An 18,261-nucleotide genomic window follows, 5' to 3' on the forward strand; every position below is an offset into this window, starting at 1 on the left:
AACTCCAAATGTATGCTATCTGCCAGTAAAACGCTGCTTACATTCTAAAACAAAGAAGTGCTTCACCGAGTTGTTCACACTTTTATACTCAAAACAAAAGCCTCGCAAGAATAGCAGAATGTTCAAGGGTTAACTTTGAATGTCCAAAGACATGAAAAATAACCCCAGAAATGGCCTTGGAAGCACAAACAGAAACTCCAAACAAAAACCAACTCACCGCCATCAAGTGGATCTGGAGACATGGTAGCCCTGTGGGGCAGAACTGCCCCTCGGAGCTTCTGAGCAGAACTGTTTACAGGAGTAGGAAGCCCTTCCTTCTCCTGCCAAGCAGGCCTGGAAGATCACAGCCTACTCCACCAGGGAAACACATGCTTCGATGCCACAAAACGTCCAGAGGGAATTCTAAATGCTCCTTTGGATCAGCTACATGATTTTCCTAAAAGTGCCTTATATTTTTCCTTCCATTGTGAAGTGAGGGAAAGCACCAGCCATGCTTTCCTCCCACCCTGCCTCCCTTCCTAGGAGGGTCAAATGGTGAACTTTGCACCTTGTCAACTGATAAGGTGTCAGTGTATCTTGAACTGTTTTTATAGTATGAATGCATGGATTTCTATTGTCCATTGTTTGTTTTAAACTACTGCCAGTTTTTTTTAAACTCTGTTTTTAAATTAGTAATTTTCACTACCTCATGCAATCCTCTAAATTACTTTGTAGAGTGCTGGCTATTAATATTTTAGGTAGCTTTGATGTTTTACTTTATAGTCTTCAATTTTATTTTACATTTCACAGGTTCCTAGTTGCAAATAATCCTACAGGCAATTTTCTCACACTGCAACTATTCCTTGAAAGATATGCTAATGCAGCACGACTCTTGCAATACTGGGGGTTAAGTTAATCACCCAAAATGAGTTGTATTACTGTCAGCGGTGTATAAAGACGTCCCATAGTGAATTACAAGGAAGGCTAGCTTTAAAGCTGCATTTCAAAAATACCCAAAGCTGGAGATGAACAGAAATAAGCATTTATTTCAAAGTCCATTGAGCTAAAGAATCAAACATTTGTTATTCCTGGTCTCAAAGTTACCAAATATAAATAGAGGGATTCATATTCTTTACAAAATTTAATTACCAGGAAAACCCACACAGATCACACGCTCTGTCTCTGGGCAAGATAAACACTACAGAGCACTTTCTACCTTCATCTTTGTATGCAGAGAAAGGAGGAAACCACTATTTGACTGTTTAACTGAACACATGTCAGCACGAAAATCCTGGGGAGCAAATTGCCGTTCCCTGGTCCCTCGATGAAAGTGACACTCGTGGCAAGATTCACCATCTAACAACGACTTGGCCAGAAATCAGGAAGCAGCGCATTGGCTGTGCTCTATCTACAGCCCTTTCAGTCCACTGACCAGCCTGTGCTTGGGCTTTAAAGAATGAAGTAAAGAGGAGATTGGAGGGCTTGCTCATCATTTCCTTCTTTCAATCTCTGAAATCCAAGTCACTTGTACTACGATTGTGTATCAGCCTCGTAAATGCTGCAGACATACCCAACAACCTTCGTTACCGGCAGCCCCTGTTCCTTACATTGTTGTTGGGCGGGATTGGCACCACCACTGCCCAGACACAGAGCCACTTTGCTGCTCCATTTACGATATGCTCTTATGCTTATGCATGTAAAGAAAAGAGCGGCCATCACTGCCAACCCTGATGCTTATTGGCAGCATCATATGCGTTGCCACGGTGCTTTTCCGTATGGGCAGAAGATTAAGGACGTTCAGAAAGGCTTAATCTCTTCTGTCAGAAAGATACTTCTCAGTAGACTTGGCTGCTCAGAGGCAAACCGAAGGAGAGTTCAGAGCTGCATTTTAAAACGGCAGCGCGTCTGCACTTATAATGATCTAGATTCTTCTTTCCTGTCTCGCAAAAATATTGAAATAAGATTTAGTTTCAATGCTGTGATATGCATTTTTATGAGAGAAGAAATATATTGTGAAAAGTATGTTGCTTTCCTTGAAAAGATCAAGAGTGGCGAAGGAATAAAGGTTTACCGGGAACATAGTATTTATTTGCCATGCATATTTGATATGAGTTCATTAAATACGCAATAGAAGTGTCAACATAAAGTGCTGTTTAGATCAAGCTATGAAAACAAACTGCCCTGGAATTAAAACTGGAATATACTAAGCTGTGGTTAAATATAAGCCTTATTTACTATACCGTAAAGAAATATTTTATTGACGATTGTTAAGTAACCATCTACTTAGCCTAATTGAATTTGCCCTTTATTTATAAATACTGATGGGCTGACTACTATGACAATGTAGTTGGCACTTTTACATACCATCTAGAGGCTATTACATGGATTTTTCTTTTCTCACCCATTGACATTAAATAATTAGCAATTATCACCAGTCCGTGCCTAATTTGAGAGTATTTTCTCGGTCTCCCTGGACCATTGCCAAAGCTATGTACAGTGAGGAAGCCGCGTGCGAAAGCAGCTCTGTAAGGAACACTTGGCGTAGACCCGGAGCGCGTCTGACTGCACCACAGCACGAAAATCCATTCACTGGCACAATGAAGTGTTTCATAAGACAGCGTAGGCTCATTGGGGTCTCTTTGGGGATTTGAAATTTAAACATAGATATTTTGGATTAAAACGCAGATACCACAGGCAGAAGGAGAAGGCACAATGCCTTTCTGACAATCCTTAACATAATGCAAAAGTATGAAGGTGGGAGACTATTATTATCCTCCTGTCTCATGCAATATGCAGGAAAGCTAAACCTGCTGTAATTAATACTGGCCCTTTCTTTACTGATAGCTCCGGCAATTTTTAGGGAAGCATATCCAGAGAACAAACGAGTGGTTGAAATTATAAAAATCTGTGCGCTTTTTGCCTTACAAATGATTTCTACCACTGAGCTGACCTTAATCCTTCAGGGCAGTAAAAATAAAGGTCATGAATACAGATGCTGTCATTAGGATATACAAACACTTTTATAAACATATGGAGACATTAGAGTGGATCCAACCTCATTTCTGAAATGTTGCAATCACCGTCCCAAATGTCATTCTCTTGATAAGACAGGCAGCTTCCCGGTTAACGAACACTCGATTTACATACAACCCACAGTTGCGAACCAATGAAAATCTTCCCTCTCCCTCTGTGATCTCTGGATCCGACTTGGGAGTAAATGATAAGCCAAGGCCTTATCGCCAAACACTCATTGGCCAAGCAGTCAGCAGCCATTCCTCCTCCGGTTCTTTCCACCCTGTCTCTCAGCTTTCCCACACCTGCGGAGCCACAGCCTTCCCTAATACACTGGGAGAATGTTTCTACTCCTGAGATCATTGCCCCAGGGACCCCTGAAGCTGAGCCCCAGGTCCCCACCCGACCCTCCCAGAGTCACCCTCGTCTTTCTTGCCTCTGTGCCTGCGGAACTTTCCCACCCCGGACTCCTCTTCTATTGTCAAACTCTTGTCCCTTCCTCCCACAGCCTTTCCCTGGGGACGCTTCTAATGCTGCTGCTGCCACTGCCCCCCTGCTCCATGGCCAATAGTGCCCAGCAGAGAGCCGGGAAGCTGCTAGCTCCCTGCCCAGCTCCACTCCACCAGCACTTGGCTGACCTCTCCCGTGGCACCTGTCCTGTCCATGTTGAACCAGACCAGGCTGCTGCATTTGGCTGACGCGCGTAATTCTGCCTCCCCAGCCTCAGGAAGGTGTATGAAAACGTTACCTTAACTGTACTATCATTAAAGACACTGTAGTGTCTCTGGAAGTACTTCTTTATGTTAATTATAAAATGGTACATGGTATAGTATGCACCAAGACAAATATTTAACTAATTGATGTTAGATACTAACCATCCCTAATTGTTTCAATTTATGTGCATTATGTAAAATATTAAAGACAGCCTTCAAAACAGAAATCAACTCATGTTAATCCAGGATTATCTGTAATGCTTGTAAGAGGAAAACTAAGTTTATTCACTAGAGCATGCCTAATGTTCATGCTGTAGATTTGTTTGCTGTTCAGTACTTCTGGAGCAATTATCATTTGAATTATTGACTATAAGTCTGAGGTATTAATTTTTGAATTATATTTTTAATTGAATGACATGGTATATTCTTTATTTTCCTATTCAGACTTTTAGATCAATGAGTTTAAATCAGTTTTCCACAGTGGACAGTACCATCCCCTGGGGGTACTAGAATGGTCCAAGGGGGCTACAAAGGCAGATACTTACACTTGATGCTGGGTTATTGGCTATAGTACAAAAGTCTTTAACTGCTCGGGCACTGAGGATTTTCTTTTGCTTCATTTTATTTCTTGGAAAAGGAGGCAGAAGGTCAAGTAAGTTTAGGAAACTATCATTTAAATGAATAAGTCAGAATGCAAAAGAAAGCTGTCAACTTTCAAATTAACTTTCAATTATATTGAAGAAAGAGTGGATTAAAATTATATGGTTTCAAGTACGCTCCTTTATTTTCTACAAAATTTCTCATTGCCACCTAGACTACTTCCAGGCAAAGAGTTTCATCTCAAACCAGTTGTTCTTTGACCAACATGAAGATTGCAATATCAAGATTCTCCATCTAGAATAAAAGATGGGATTTTCATTTGAAAACACTGAGCAACACAATAAGGAATGCCAGTGTTTTCAACCGAGCTCTTCATTACTGTTAACAAAATTCTCTTCTAACAAGTGTGCATACAAAACACTTCATGTGCAATTTCTGTTTTCACAATCACCAACCACTTAAAATCTCAACTATGGAGTATTCCCATAACTAGCTCCAAGCAAATCAAAATGAAACCCATTGACTCATCGTGACCCTGAAAATCTTTAAGGGAACAGACAGGCTCATCTGACTACTTTGGAGTGGGTTTGAACCAAAAGCCTTTTGATAAGCAGGTCAATGCTCAACCCAAAGCACCACCAGGGCCCTTTGTTGTGGTGGTGGTGGTTAGGTGCCATCAGTCAGTTCTGACTCACACAAAACTCTTTTTGTGCTCCCATTAAGAATTACCTTCATCTGTAACCCACTGTCACAACCACCGGGTCAATACATCTTGTGGAGACGTTCCTCCTTTGGGGTAGCAAGCATGATGTCCTTCTCCAGGGCCTGATCTCTCGTGGCAACCTGTCCAATATATGTGAGATGCAGTTTTGCCATACTTAACTTTAAGAAGCAGTCTGGCTGTATTTCTTGCAAGACAGACAGGGCTCCTTAAAACCAGCTCAACAACTACCTCACTGTCATAGGATCAAATCACAGGGACCCTATAGAACAGAGTAGAACTGTCCCTGTGGGTTTCCATGACTGTAAGTCTCCACGGGAGTTGGAAACTCCATCCTTTTCTTATAACCAGTTACGTAGGTCCTGAGTTAATCATTTGCTGCTTGCAAAATCTAGTTTTTAGTTAATTTTTAGGTTGATGCCGCACTGAATAGTGAAATTTATTTGATTAGTCAGTGCTACATAATTCTTTGATTAGTCAGTGCTATATAATTCTCAAATGCATTGTTGTTTGTTGAAGATATAAAGGGGATTTTAAGACACTCCTGCAATTTTCTTCACCTATATGTTTTTTGAGGGATACCTTTTCCTTTGGACAGAGCCACCATTAATTAACAGCCAAGCTACAAAACGTAAAATGATCTTTGTCAGCTCTTTCTCCTTCATCTCCCTTTTACTGCCCAAAGTGCCTATCCTTTCAATAAACTCTCTCCTCTATTTCCATAAATATCTTTCTAAAACCAAGTTTGACTGTAGCTGCAAGAAAATGTCACATATTATGGAAAATAATGGATTTAGCATAATGACATTATTGATCGCAATATTACTTATGTTGTTGGTATGACCTTGTCTATTCAATTTTAAAAGATTAGGTGGTGGAGTAAAAACATATAACTTTGAGTGCAGCATCTACAGTCAGGTATCATTGGACTAACGACTTGACCTTTCTCAGGTGGTGTCCTCGTCCTAAGGAAGCTCAGAAATTGGAATCCCTCTTACTCAATTTCATTTCATCTTTTTTACCCTAGCTTTTTAAATGAGAAGTCTGTGTTCATTTTTCTCTACAATTATGTAATAAGATATTGTAATCTAGCTTCTTTTCCCCTTCCACAATTAAAACTATGATTGCCCGACTCCTTCAAATTCAGTAGCCCACATCTTAGTAAACCTGTTTATGGAATTTATCTCAACTGACTTCTCCATGAGTAAGCACTCTGACCATTCCTGATTCGACATCTCTGTTTGACAATTTCTTCTTCATATCTTTCACAGTTTCCATTTTATCCAGATCTAGATTTTCCCCTCAGGGTCCAAATTTTGACAATTATTTCTTCCTTATCATTTCCCCCTTGAGTATTCTGCTCCAGTGATTTTAAAGACCACCTGTATGCTGCTAATGGGAACAATGGTATTCTTTAATTTATCGCTAACTTTCAGATTTTCATATTCACCTGGCTATTCTTAATGTGAAATTAGATATCCCATAGTGATTTTCAGATCAACATGTGCTAAATGGGATTCCTTTTATCTCCGCATAGATATTCGCACAGTATCCTCAATCTCTAAAGCGGAAATTTCCACATGTCTAACCCTTTACTCTTCCTCAACCACTGTCTTAGGCTGGGTCTCTAGGGAAGCAAAGCCAGTGACACTGCTAAATATAGAGAGAAATTTATACTAAGAAATGACTTACGTACTTTGTTGAAAAGGACAAGTCCAAGGTCCAAGTTCAGGCAAGTTCCAAGGCCCCTGAGTCATATACTAAGTAGCCTGGAGGCTTCATCTGGATTGTGTAGCTGTGCAGGCTGATGATCAAGAGGAATGTCACAAAGTACTGGTGTAGAGGAAGATGGATCCAAGGTCAGTAGGTGAGGCTGCAAATTTCAAGGTTGGCAGGTCAGAAACAGATCACTAACAACTCCCAGGACCAATGGGGCTACATGGAAGGATATTGGATCAAATCCCAAGAGCTACATGTAATATTTAGACACAGCAAAAAGCAGACAAATTTCCTACAGTGCACACTTATATTGGAAGCAGGCCACACTATGAGACAATTCTTTATAGCAGGGCTATGACCTAAGGAAAGGTGTTGCATGCTACCCTAACCATCCCTCAGTCTGGAGGCTTACAACTGATTGGCTTTGATTATGTCAGGTCATGGGGGTGTTAACTTACACTACTAAGCAATCTGATCCAATAAAGTTGACACAAAATCTAACTATCACACCAACTATCTGATTAAAAATTTGAGCATTATATCCAACACTTGCTTTTGCATTCACTCTCACTGCTCTAGTCTAACCTCACTCTCCATTTCTGCAACTGAAGAAATAGTCTTCGACTGTTGTCGTTGTTGCTGTTGGTGGTGTTGCTACTGTTGTTGTTAGGTGCACGGAGTCAGTTCTGACCTTCTGCACAACAGACAAAACACTGCCAAGTCCTGAACCATCCTCACAATGATGCCTATACTTGAGCCCATGATTGCCGCCACTATGTCATTCCAGATCCTTGAGAGTGAGCATCTTCTTTGCTGCCCCTCTACTTTGCCAAGCATATGTTCTTCACAAGGAACCAGTCTTTCTGGACAACATGTCCAAATTATGTGAGACAAGTCTCACCCTCTTTGCCTCTCAGGGGCCCTCTGGCTATACTTTGTCTGAGACAAACAAACTCATAGATGTATATATACAAAGATTAAAAGCTGGAAGTCTTATAGGAGTTGTTCTGATCACAATCAGTAAATATGTGTAAGGCAGTGAGGATGGGCTCTGAAGCTCCACGGGTAGAAATGGACAAGGACACTGGAGGATCGTAGCAAGAGCCTGTGGAAAATGGAATCACTGAAATGTTTTCAAAAGAAAAATGCATACTTAGACTTGACTTTATTTATAGACCCACCGATTTACTTCTAGGGAGGATGCAGCAGTACATAGTAAAGACTAGGGAGGCATGGTTATATAGATTGTAAGAAGAAGAATGTAGCATCAGGATTGGAGGAAGTCTCGCTAACAATCTGCAATATGCACAGGGGACCACCTTACTAGCTGAACATGAGGAGGACTTGAAACCCTTGCTGATGAACACCAAGGATCTCAGCCTTCATATGAATCACGACTCAATGTAAAGAAGATCAAAATCCTGCAAAGTGTACCAGTAGGGATAGCTTGATAAATGGAGAAAAGGTTGAAGTTGTCAAGGATTTTGTTTCACTTGGATCCACACTCAATGCTCATGGAAACAGCAGTCAAGAGATCAAAAGGCACGTTATATTGGGTAAACCTGCTGCACAAGACTTCTTCAGAGTATTGAAAAGCAGGATGCTACTTTGAGGATTAAGGTGTGCCTGACCCAAGCCGTGGCATTTTCAGCTACCCATGCACATGTGAAAGTTGGACATGTAATAAAGAAGAGAGAAGAAGAATCTATGGGTTTAAATTGTGGTGCTGGTGAAGAATATTGAAATTACCAGGAACGGACAGAAGACCAAACAAATCTGTCTTGAAGAAATATGACCAGCATGCTCCTTGGAGGCAAGGACAGTGAGACTTTGTCTTACATAGTCCACACATATTGTCAGGAGAGATCAGACCCTGGAGAAGTTTACCATGCTTGGGAAATGTGGTAAAGTAGAGGGACAGCAAAAAAGAAGGAGGTCCTCACTGAGACGGATTGACATGGGGGCTACAACCCTGGGCTGAAGCACAGGAACAATTGGGAGATGGCACAGGACTGGGCTGTATTCATTCTCTTGTGCGTGGAGTTGTTACGGGTCAGAACAGATGAAATGGCAAATCACAACAACAACAATAACATGCCTTTCTTTTGGTTATTGTCTCTTTTTTATATATTCTTACTATTTCAACTTTGAGCTTCATTCTTCCTTCCTTCAATTATGGAGATTTTTCAGTAAATGTCCAATCTACAGTAAAAGGAATTTTTCTATTGTATTTACATAACAAAATGAAATACCAGTTTTATGTTTGTTTCCAATATTATTTTCAGCCTCCTCTGGAACATGATCTGTATCTTAAACAGTGCTGTACTCGCCGTAGCATCTGTCGTAGTACTACTTGTCATAGTACTACTATATGCAAGGAGATAACTTCATGAGGACACCCAAGTTTCTATATTGGACAAATGGGTGGAGAGCAGTAACAGTTAACTGAAAAGAGAAGGAGGAGAAGTTGCAGCGTGTGCTGCTAGATTCTGTTGTAGGCTCCCAGGATGTCGATGACAGCATCCAGGAAGTTTAGGGGGCTATAAGTCCTGCTCCTCTCTGGGCTGAGGATCAAAGTCTACATGTCATAATTATATAAATGGGAACAAGGAATAAGCATAATAAGAAAAATTTTGAGTTGTTTTTCTGTTGAAATTTCCGTGCTGAAAGCTAATTATTTTAGACCTTCTGCTTTAATCAGAGTTGCTACTAGAGAAAATCACTTTAATTAAGTCGCATTCTCAAGTATCTGGATGCCTGCAATATCCCTTGGTCTAGATTAAATACTAAAGTCTTGATTTCACCTAAACTGTTATGTTATTGTTTGGAAAATGAGAATAATCCACATGAAGCTCTTACACAATCATACCAAAACATCATTAAATTTTGAATTAAATATTACTAAATGCTAAACGGCATGACATGAAAGAACAAGTACTTCTTTCTGGTATTAAAGTGTAAATACTACCTTTTAGTGGACAACATCGATCATTTTAACATATATGTGACTTCTAAAAACATGATATTAGGAACCATGATAAAATATAAAGTCACTTGCATATGCTAGGCAGTACAAAAATGTCAATATTTCTAATAAAAAGTTGGAGAGGATAAACATTTTTCTAGCCCCTAAAACCTCAATCAGGATTTTGGAAACCTATAACAAATACATAATTTACTTCTTTAATATTCAATAATCAATGTTTTTAATACCAAGTATATATTATCACATCTTTGTGCAGTGGATATAGAATAGTTGTTTTAAAAAGACAAATATCTCTGCCCTCATTGAGTTTATAGTTCAAATAAAGGGACAAGTCATTTTAAAAGAAAAAAGTAAAAGATAGAGTATGGTGGATGGTAATGAGTCTTATGACATGAAAAAAAAAAATCTGACGGGAAGAGAATATTGGGCACCAGGAGATGGCACATCAATTGAAGTACAGTGAACAACACATTTGTGCATCACAGTTGGGTTCTGAAAGATGTGCAAGATGAAGCATGGTGAATATCTTTGTTGTTGTCAAATTTCCAATCAGTTCCTACTCGTAGTCACTCTACTCAATTTACGACACAATGACATCCTCACAATTGTTACATGTGATGTGAACTCATTGTTGCAGACCCTATGTCCATCCATCTTACTGAGGGCTTCCCTCTTTATTGTTGACCTTTTACTTTCCCAGGCATAATGCCCTTTCCCAAGGTGGTGTAGGTTAGGCTTGGGGCTGCTCACTACAAGACCAGCAGTTGAAAACCACCAACCTCTGTGAAAGAAAACGATGAAACTGCTGCTCCCAGTAAGATTTACATCCGTCCTGCATTCCCTGTGTTTCCAGTTCCCATCTGTACCAGTGGACATCCTCGGTCCAGCCAGATTTGTAAGGTAGAATTGGGATCATGATAGTGGGGGGGAGGAAGCACTCAAGAACTAGAGGAAAATTGTATGTTTCATCATTGCTACACTGCACCCTGACTGGCTCATCTCCTCCCTGTGACCCTACTGCAAGGGGATGTCCAATTGCCCACAGATGGGCGCTGGGTCCCCAGTGAGAGTGGTGATACCGGGAGGGTGGAGGGAAGGTGAGGGAAAAAGGGAGAACAGATTACAAGGATCTACATGTAACCCCCTCCCTGGGGGACAGACAGCAGAGAAGTGGGTGAAGGGAGACGTCGGGCGGTGTAAGACATGACAAAATACTAATAATTTATAAATTATCAAGGGTTCATGGGGGGAGGGAGCAGGGAGGGAGGTGAAAAATGAGGAGCAAATACCAGGGGTTCAAGTAGAAAGCAAATGTTTTGAGAAAGATGAGGGAAACAAATGTACAAAAGTGCTTGACACAATGGATGCATGTGTGGATTGTGATAAGAGTTGCACGAGCCCCCAATAAAATGATTTAATTTTTTTTAAAGATTTATATTCTCTGAAAATGGATTTAAGATCTCAAGTCGAAATGGCTTGATGGGTTCCTCCAGAGGACATGTCCAAAGTACAAGAAACAAAGTCTCCACATTCCCTTCTCAGGGGCGTCCTGACTAGACTTCCTCCATACCAGATTCGGTTTTTCAACGTTCTATTTCAACACTACAGTGCAAATGCATCAATTCTTCATCAGTCTTATTCATTGTCCATTTTTCACAGAGCTAAGAGGTGATGGGAATACAACGGCTCACATCATGTGCTTCTTAGTCCGCAAAGTGATAGATGTGCTCTTTGACATTTTAAAGAGGTCTTTGCATAAGATTTGGCCGAAAGAATACATCATTCGATGTCTTGGCTGCTGCTTCCATGAGTGTTGGCTCTGGATCCAATCATTATGATGTGACCTTTGGTCCATTTATGAGGCCGTTTGCTTCCTTACATTGACCTGCAATTTATATAGAAGGTTGTAGTCTGATCGTCATCCTTAGGTGATCTAAATCCTCTTTGCTTTCAGCAAGCTGGAGTGTGTCATCGGCATCCCAAAGGTACTTACTGATCCTTCTTCTTCTTCTTCTGACATCACATCCTTCTCCATATTGTCCACTTGCTCAAATTGAGTCAGTATGGTGAAGGAAGATATATCTGACATACAACTTCCCTGATATTTTAAATATTCCATATCCCTTTCTCAACAACCTCTTGGCCTATGTAGAGGTTCAGCATGAACACATTAAGTCTTCTGGAGATCTCGCTGTCAGCAACACTATCCATAGTTTGTTGTGATCCACACAGCCAAATCCCTCTGCCTGGTCAACAAAATGTCTCTCTGATATTCCTTGCATTCAGCCAAGATTCATCTGCTGTCAGCAATGCTAGCCCTTGTTCCATGTTCTCTTTTGAATCAGGTTTGAATACCTGGAAATCTCCTATCAATGTACCGCTGCAACTGCCTTGAATTGCCCTAAGCAAAATGTACTTGCATTTTCTTTTAATGGTATTGTTTGATAATTCCAGAATTTGCTGGGTCTCCTTTCTTTCGCATGGACACAAATAGATGTCCAACCAGGTAGCTGTTTTCCAAATTGTTTGGCACAAACTAAGGAGGGCTTCTAATGTTGTTATCAGTTTGTTGAAACATTTCAGTGGGTATTCTGGTAGTTCACAGAGCCTTGTTTTTTGTTTTGTTTCATTTTTCAAATACCCTTACCTCAGTGCAGCTTGGATTTCATCTTCAGAGCCGCCATACATTGCTGCTCACATGCTACCTCTTGAAATGGTTGGACCTCAGCCAACCCATTTTGGTGCGGTGACTGTGTATTTCTTTCATCTTCTTTCGATGCTTCTTGCATCGTTGAATATTTTGCTCATAGAACCCTTCAATGATGCCACTAGAAACATGCTCTTTTTTCTTCAATTCTTTCAGCTTACGAAACGTGGAAGGCACTCTTGCTTTTGGTTTTCTAACTCTTGGTCGGGACATTCCATTATAATACATTAAATATTTTATTTTTTCTTAGTGACTCTCTTAAAGAAGAGAATTTCAGGAAAAACAACGACTGCTGTTCCAGATGTGTTCAAGGAGCAGCGAACAGGCCTCTGTGGCCTGAGAGAAGGGAAAGCCATCAGAGAGGTAACAGGGCCCCTTATGGTATAGACCCTGGCTTGTTTTCACTTCTATCCCGAGTAGGCATAATCCAAGCTGAAGAATGCCCTGCACTTGCTTAAGTTCACACTTCATCACCACTTGGAGAAGCAGGGGTCAAGAAATTCAGTGACATATTGCATGAGGCAAATCTGCCGCAATCGACTTCAACCCAATAAGGTGCTGAAAAGCTTGAGAACGAACGTGAACCTGGCCAAAGCCAAGATGTTTTCAACGGTCTCATATGCTTGTGGAAGCTAGACAGCAAAGAAGAAAGACTGACGAGGAATGGATATTTGTGAATTGTGATGTTGGTGAAAATAGTGAATACATACAAATGATTCTCTCTGCTGTAGAAGATGATCCTTAGAAGCAAGGATGGTGAAACTTGTCTCAAGTGCTCTGTCCATGTTATCAGCAGGGATAACTGCCTCTCAAGAAGGACATCATGTTTGACAAACGACAGGGTCATCGAAAAAGAGGAAGCCCTCGGCGAGATGTATGGACACAGTTGCTGAAACCCCCGTGAGGAGAGCATCCAGTGTTTTTCTGTTGTGCATCAGGTTGTTCTGAGTCAGAACCCAGTCAATGGCACCCAAGAACAACAATCACCTCATGGCAACAGAGTACCACTATGATTTCTCTATCCAGAACAGACTACAGGGATGCAGCTTAGGCTGGGCTTTCTACAAAAGCAACACAAGTGAAGCTCATTGATGTACATATACTGAGAGATAAATAGAAAAAGAAAGAGAGTAGATTTATTTTCAGGAAATAACCCATGCCATTGTAGAGGTTGGCAAGTTCCAAATCTGTTGGTCAGATGTCTGGTCACATCTCTGCAGGGACTTATAAATACAAGAGTATGAATATGAGACTATGGAGGTAGAAGAATTCAAGGTCAGTGGTCAATAGGGAGGACAGACTCCTGGCTCAAGTCCAAAGAACAGAAGGGCATATAATGAACCATATTCAGAATTCAGGTCCAGAAAAAATGTATTCAAACTTTGCCAGAGCAGGTACATAGAAGGAAACTCCCTTTCAACTGTTCATAGCAGAAATCATCACAGAGGTTATTGCCTTGTCGCAGGTCTCATCATAGGAAATGACTGCATCATAACGCCCAAACCACTGAGGATCATGGTCTAGTCAAGTTGACACACGGCCTTCAGCACTGCGTGCTGCTGTGAGGGAAATCAGCAAGGAGGCACTGGCAATATTTAGGTGAAAGCTTTGGTGCTTTAGACAAGGTTGGCACCATGTGACATGGTGAAAAATGGTGAGTTTCTGACTATTAGCTGAATCTAAAGTATTGGTTATTAGAACAAATGTGAATTATAAGAAAAATATGATGCAGCTAGCTGTATGAGAATTTCAAAAATTCATAGAAATAATCCCATTATATTTTAGTTCCCTTTTGCCAGGAACTTTTGAAAGCTCCCTCATAGATTTTCATTTATTTTTTCGTTTTGCATAATCACTTGGAATAAGCAAGTTGCTGTGAATTGAATTCGAGAGCACCACAGGCACAGCAGGTCAGAACTCACGAGGGCTGTTTTGGTCAGATACAAGATGCCCATCAAATATTGAACAGAGATGGCTAATGAATGGAGTGGCTGAGTGAGATCTGAGCTCGAGTGCTCGTTTGGAAAGTGACCGGGATAGAGGCCGGGAGGGAAAACAGGAGCTTGAAACAAGGAGCTAGGACACTGACATCGTCAATGGGCCAAAAAAAAGAAACTAATTTTCTGGCAATACAAATAACGCCCTCTATCTACTCAATTATAAATGTAAAGTGAAATTGGACAGTAATGCTCAGGTGTGGGTAGAGAATTGGCAGAGAAATGGATTTTCCAGGTTTATATTTTTCCCAGTTATGCCAATTGAGTCTTTCATGAAGGAGATGTTGAGGTGAAATTAAGAATTATCTTAGTTTGTTAATATTGCTATAATACCACAAGTTGATAAATTTAAAGAGGATAAATTTGTTTTCTCATAGTTCGGGAAGCTGAAGTCCAAATCCACAGTGTTCCTTCTTGAACTATCCCAGCTTTTAGCAGCTGCCACCGATCCTTAGCCTTCCTGGACTTAGACAGGCGCCTGTCTTCACAGTTGAACTTCCGCTTCCCTAGATGTGTCTCCTGGTACCTGTTCTGCTCCTTGTATTTCTAGGAAAGGATTAGGTTTAGGATACACATACTTGGTATGGCTAAATTCACATAAAGAAAATCCTGTTTCCCAATCAGGTCATGGGTCATATTTGCAGGTTCCAGATTAGAATATCAACATACATGATGCTCTCTTAAAAACTATGTCTACAAAATGTTAGCTTTGCTAAACAAAAGTATCAAAATACCAAGTTATTATTTCGCAATGCATCCTCCATCTAGACATGCATAGTTCTGAAGGCGGTGTTTCTACCTCTCTATTCCTTTTCCAAAGAATCTGTGCTCTCCAATAAAACCATAGAAAACTGCAGTTTGGGCATCTTCCAGGGCCTCCAATCATGTTCCTTTCTGTGTGGGAAGTAAAAAGCAAACTGAAGGGGCACAACCGTTATCTGTGGGATAAATGCGGTTAAGATTTCTTCATGAAATTCTCATAAGACTGCCCTTGCTGCCCTCAAAGAATGAGCAGGTACATTGTCTTCATGGTAAGTTTTGGGTGCAACTTTTCTGGTCTTTTCTTTACCAGTACAGTTTTCCAATTGTTTTTTAATTCTTCATAATAAAAGGTCAAGGACATCAGTGCCGCTTAAGAAAATCTATCAAGATCACCCCATTGGAGTCACACAATACTGTCTCCATAACCTCTGAGGGGGCCTTGAATTTAATTGACCCAGCAGATCCCCCTGGAAACCACTGAGCTGCTCCACCTTTGTTCTCTGGATTGTATTGATAAACCCAAGACTTACTCCTGATTATGAGCTTTCACATAACAAATAGCACCATCACAGAGACAGGCTCAGATCCTTTGAGTCTGCCATAAACTCATGCATATAGGAACTAGAACCCTATTTGTAATACTGTTCAACTTACCCTCCTCATATTTAGAGATGGTGGGAGACAAATTTCAAGTCATGACAGAATGGTAAAAAGTTTGTTGCACATTAACATCTCTATAAATAAAGGGAACAAGGTGGTGGCAGATGATGATAAAGACAGATTCTTCCAGCAAAACAGAAAGCTCCCGATCAATATTGCCCATTAAAGAAGCTCCACATTGGTTGGAGAACAGTCTCTGGTTCCACTGCTGTTTAGTCTCTGGCCAGGGCAACTCCAAAGAGTTCACTGCAAACACCAAGACGTGAAAAGCTAAAGGATATAAAACAAGCATACTCCTCACAACTGGGCAGTGCATTCTTTTTGCAAAAGAGGATCTAAGTAATGCATATCTCCAAATGTACCAAACCAGCCCTACTATAACCAAACCGAAAAATTGATGGTGACTGAAAGGGGAACATTTTTATTCAGCAAGTTATTTAAGCTGGTTAGCTAGAGAAATATATGCCTGAGTAAAGGACAAGGACTCCCAGGTGAGTCTTTGAATATAGGTCCTCGTGGTATTGGAGAGTTTAGGAGTCAAGATCATGGAAGGATTGTGCTGAGAAAATAGGAGGTCATGCCATTAGTGCATGAAATTGGGATTATGGAAGAGATTCATATTTTGCTGATCTCATTTTGTATGTGATTTGAAGAGCAAAAGAGTGGTTGTAATCAAACAGAGGAAAATATCACTGAAGAAAAGAGGGAGCAGAATGGAAAGGAATGACCAAGGACTACCCTCTTTCACCATTCAACCTAGAACCACTTTAATGGGAAATCTATAATAATACATTCTAGTATTAATGGAAAAATCATCTATAATGGTATTTAAATCACATCTATATGACAGTATTATATAGGAATAACTGATCCAAGAACAAAATATCTTGAATTTAGATAGCTAAATGTTTCATATGGTTATGTATTATCTCCTTAATAAGTTTAATACATGAGTTTAGAAATCTATAATTTAAAAAACATACTTCTGCATTTGCTTTTCAGATTGATGTCATTATACCAGGTTTATTGACTTCCTAACAAATTTAGTCTATAACTTAGGTATGATTGAAAGAGAAAATTAAAAGTCAAAGTATTCACAACTCAGATTTCCATCAGCAATTGCAGAGACTCCACATCGTAAGAACTGTAGGTCAGGATGCAATAAGCAAAGTCAAAACCCTAAGCTCCAGAATTCATACCAAGTAAGTATTTTTCATCCATATCAAACTACCCAGCCATACCAATTGCCTAGTGCAAACCATATCGATTTTATACAGGGCTGTCAAGCCTTTAAATCCTCATGAGGACAGATGGCCTCCACTTTCTCCAGCAGAGCAACTAGTAGGTTTGAGCCAGTGACCTTGAGGCTGGCAACCCAATGTTTACTGACAGAGCTCCTAGGGCTATTAATCCCCACATACATTTATGAAATTGTTCAGAGACCTCAGCGCTCACATAAACACATATATTTGTTTTATTAAAATTATCATAAATAATATATTTTAATTGTAAAATAACTATATTATAGAATTAAATAACCATTCTACAGTGCTCATTTTCTATAAGATGGTGTCTTTTGTTCAAATAATAGGTGTTAAAGATTTGATGGCATGATTAAATCACATTAAATGCACAGTACTTTAATCTATTTGGCATAGTAGAGCAATTCACTGGATAAAATTCTTTCTCCATAACCTCCACACAGACCAACTCACTCTGACAACCACAAGGTCAGCAACAAGGAATCCTAACTAAAACAGTCCCTCAGGCAGCTTCCCAGAACCTTCATGCAAAGCAGGTCCGGGATCAGCTGGATGACCCAAGTCAAGTCTCAGTCAGAATAAATACTACACCAAAAAAGCCCCAAATCCACTGCCATCAAGTTGATTGCATCTCATAACAACCCTGTATATAATTTTTGAGATTACGAATGTTTACCAGAGCAAACAGTGTCTTGTTTCAGTAGGCTGGCAGGTGGGTTCGAATCACCAACCTTATGGTTAGCAGCCACACCAACACCAAAGTCCAAAATAGTTGTGCACCCCTAAAGACCACCTTCTCACTGATGAAATCGGATAGTAGATAAACTCACTTGAGAGCCCTACTGAAATTTAGGGATTTTATATTTAACTTTGTCTCAAATTTTGAGTTTTTATTTACGCAAAATATAATTTTGACCAATTATATACCTATGATTTCATTTTCTTACAACTCCATGAGGTAAAAATCTTGCCTTATCCTATAGACCTTTGGATACATGGTCTACAGGCCTCCTTTCAGGGGGAAAAAAAAAAAAAAAAAGATTACTCAACACCCTGTAGCAATTAAGAATGTCAGCAATGTGACCCGCCCCCAGCATAAAGCACAGGTGTCTGCTTTTGCAGACTCCCAGGTTGTGGCAGTCC

Source organism: Echinops telfairi, unplaced genomic scaffold, assembly GCF_000313985.2.
Source record: "Echinops telfairi isolate 266 unplaced genomic scaffold, ASM31398v2 ScPeMD7_443;HRSCAF=831, whole genome shotgun sequence".
Lineage (NCBI taxonomy): Eukaryota > Metazoa > Chordata > Mammalia > Afrosoricida > Tenrecidae > Echinops > Echinops telfairi.